Here is a 4,200-nt window from a genome sequence, read left to right as displayed (position 1 = left end):
ATGGAAAGAAATGGAGATGAAAGGAAGGGAATTGAGAGGAATGGAATAGAAAGGAATTAAAAGGAGAGGAAAAGAATGGAATGAAGAGAAAAGGAATGGAATGGAACTGAATAGAAAGAAACAGAAAGGAATGGAATGGACAGGAATGGAATGGAATAGAATGAAGTGGAATGGAAAGAAAAGGAGAGGAATGAAATGGAATAGAATGGAATAAAGGAAAAAGAGAGGAATTGACTAAATGGAACTGAAAGGAATGGAATGGAGAGAAATAGAATTGAGAGAAAAGGAGAGGAATGCAATGGAAAGGAATGGACACGAATAAAAGGGAATAGAATGAATGGCATGGAATGGGATGGAGAGGAATGGAATGCATTGGTGAGGAATGGAATGGAATGGAGAAGAATGAATGAAATAAAATGGAATGGAATGGAAGAGAGAAGAATGGAATGGAAATGAAGGGAATAGAGGAATTGGAGAGGAATTGAATAAAATGGAAATGAAAGGAATGGAATGGAATATTATGGAGAGGAATGGGGAAGAAAGGAATGTAATGGAATTGATTCAAATAGAAGGGAATGGAACGGAGAGGAATGTAGAGGAATGGAATAGAACAGAATGCAATGACATGGAATGGAATGGAAAACAATAGAATGGAATGGGATGGAATGGAATGTAGAGGAATGGAATGGAATGTAGAGGAATGGAATGGAAGGGAGAAGAATGTAATGGAACGGAATGGAAAGGAGTGAAAAGGAATAGAATGGAACAGAATGGAAAGAAAAGAATGGAATTGAATAAATAGGAATCTTAAGGAAGGGACAGGAATGGAATTGAAAGGAGAGGAATGGAATGCAAAGGAACGGAATGGAAAGTAAAAGATAGGAATAGAATGGAATGGTATGGAATGGTTTGGAAAGAATGGAATGAAATGGAATGGAATGGAATGGAGTGGAATGGAGAGGAACGGAAAGGAATGGTTTGAAATTGAATGGAGAGGAAAGTAAAGAATGGAATGGAATGGACAGGATAGGAATAAAAAGGAAAGTAATGGAATGGATTGGAATGGAATGAAAAGGAATGGAATGGGAGGGAGACAAATGGAATGGAAGGGAGAAGAATGGAATGGAATGGAATGCAATGCAGTGGAATGGAGTAGAATGGATCAGAATGGAAAAGAAGGAATGGAAAGGAATGCAAAGGGATGTTGAGGAAGGGAAAGAAATGGAAAGGAAAGGAGAGCAATGGAATGGAAAGGAATGGAGAAGAAAGGAAATGAAAGGAATAGAATGAAATTGAATGAAATGGAATAGAATGGATTGGAATGGCATATAATCGTTTGGAATTGAATGAAATGGAGCGGAATGTAATGGAGAGTAATGGAATAGAATGAAATGGAATGTAAAAGGACGGAGAAAAATGAAATGGAATTATATTCCTATCATTTCCTTTCAGTTCCATTCCATTCCATTCCATTAATCTCCTTTCCATTCCATTCCTCTACCTTCCTTAAGATTTCCCTTTATTCCTTTCCACTCCTTCCTTTCATTCTATTCAATTGCACTCTTTTCCATTCCATTCCATTTTTCTCCCTTCCATTCCATTCCTCTCCATTCCATTCCATTTTTCTCCCTTCCATTTCATTCCTCTCCATTCCATTCCATTCCTACCCATTCCATTCACAAATCGAGAGGAATTAAATAAATGTAATTGAAATAAAGAAATGGAATGCAATAGAATGGAGAGGAATGGAATGTAATTTAACGGAATGTAGAGGAATTGAGTGCAATGGAAGGAATGGAGAAGAATACAATGGAATGGACTTCAATAGAATGGACAGTGGAGATGAATGGAGAGGAATTTAGAGGAATGGAATGGAATTGAATGGAATGGGATGGAATGAAGAGTAATGGAATAGAATGGAAAGGAAAGAAATGGAGATGAATGGAAAGGAATTCAGAGGAATGGAATAAAAAGAAATTGAATGGAGAGAAATGGAACGGAATGGAGAGAAAAGAAATGGAATGGAACTGAATGGAGAGAAACGGAATGGAATGGAATGCAATGGAATGGAATGGAATGAAAAGGAGAGGAATGAAATGGAATAGAATGTAATGAAGGAAATAGAGATGAATCGATTAAAGGGAATTGAAAGGAATGGGATGGAATGAAACAGAATGGAGAGAAAAGGAGAGGAATGCAATGAAATCGAAAGGACATAAATAGAAGGGAATGGAATGAATGGAATGAAATGGAATGGAATGGAATGGAATAGAATGGAGAGGAATGGAATGAAATGGAGAGGAATGGAATGAAATAGAATGGAATGGAGAAGCATGGAATAGAATGGGATAGAATGGAAGAGAAGATAATGGAATGGAAATTAAGGGAATAGAGGAATTGGAGAGGAATAGAATAAAATGGAAATGAAAGCAATGGAATGCAATGGAAAAATGTGGAGAGGAACTGAAAGGAATGGTTTGAAAATGAATGGAGAGGAATGGAAAGAATGGAATGGAACGGAAAGGAGAGGAATAAAAAGGAAAGTAATGGAATGGGTTGGAATGGAATGGAAAGGAACGGAATGGAAGGGAGCAGAATGGAATGAATGGAGGGGAATGGAATGGGATGCATTGGAATGGAAAAGAAGGAAAGGAAGGGAAAGAAAATGAATATTGAGGACGGGAGAGGAATGAATGGAAATGAGAGGAATGGAATGGAAGGGAGAGGAGAGGAATGGAAAGAAGAGGAATGGAATGGAATGGGAATAGAATGAAGAGGCATGGAACAGAATGAAATGGAATTGAATGGAATGGAGAGGAATAAAGTTGAATAGAATGGAATGAAAAAATAGAGAGGAATCGATTAAATGGAATTGAAAGGAATTGAATGGATTGGAATGAATTGAGAGAAAAGGAGAGGAATGCAATGGAATGGAATGGAGAAAAATAGAAGGGCATTAAAAGAATGGAATGGAATAGAATGGAATGTAGAGGAATTTAATGGAATGGACTGGATAGGAATGAAATGGAAGTGAAGGGAAAGGAATGGAATGGAGTGGAATGGAATGGAATGGACTGGTGTGGAATGGAATGGAATGGAGAAGAATGGAGTAGAATGAAATGGAATAGAATGGACGAGAGGTGAATGGAATGGAAATGAATGGAATGAAGGAAATGGAGAGGAATTAAATAAAATTGAAATGAAAGGAATGGAATGGAATGGAATGTAGAGGAACGGAGTGGAATGGAAAGGAATGGAAGGGATTGGAATGTAAAGTAATGGAAGTGAAATGAATGGAGAGGAATGGAATAGAATGGAATGGAATGGAATGAAATGAAATGGAATGGAGTTGAAAGCAATGGAATGGGGTGGAATGGAATGGAATGGAACAAAATAGAAAAGAAAGAATGGAAGGGTATAGAAAAGGAAGTTGAGGAAGAAAGAGGAATGGAATGAAATGGAGAAGAACAGAATGGAATGGAATGCAGTGAAAAGGAAATGATAGGAATGGAAGGAATGGAATGGGCTGGAATGGAATGAAATAGAATGGAATAGAACGGATTGGAAGGGAATAGAATCGTTTGGAATGCAATGGAGCAGAATGGAATGGAAAGTAATTGAATAGAATGAAATTGAATGGAAAAGAATGGAGAAGAATGAAAAAGAATATAATGGAATGGGGAAAATGGAGAGGAATCGAATAAATGGAATTGAAAGACTGCAATGGATTGCAATAGAATGGAGAGGAATGGAATGGAATTTAACGGAATGTAGAGGAATGGTATGGATAGGAAAGGAATGGAATGGAAGGGAGAAGAATGAAATTCAGCGGAATGGAATGGAATGGATGGATGGAATGGAAAGAAATGGAATTTAGATCAATTGAATGGAACAGAATGGAATGGAGAGGAATGTAATGGAGTATAAAAATGGAATGCAATGGAACGAAAAGGATGAGAATGAAATTGAAAGGAGTGGAGAGGAATGCAATGGAGTGAAATAGAATGGAGTGGAATAGAATGGAATGCAGAGGTTTGGAATGGAATGGTATGGAATGGAATAGAATGGAGAGGAATGGAATGGAATTGAGTGAATAGAAGGGAATGGAATGGAGAGAAATAGAGAGGAATGGAATGGAAGGAAATGGATTGGAATGGAGAGAAATGGAATGGAATATATTGGAATTGAATGGTGAGGAAT

Source organism: Carlito syrichta, unplaced genomic scaffold (genome assembly GCF_000164805.1).
Source record: "Carlito syrichta isolate Samal-C Ts95f unplaced genomic scaffold, Tarsius_syrichta-2.0.1 Scaffold288731, whole genome shotgun sequence".
NCBI lineage: Eukaryota > Metazoa > Chordata > Mammalia > Primates > Tarsiidae > Carlito > Carlito syrichta.
The sequence above is the reverse complement of the archived record's forward strand: the minus strand, read 5'-3'. Positions refer to the sequence as shown.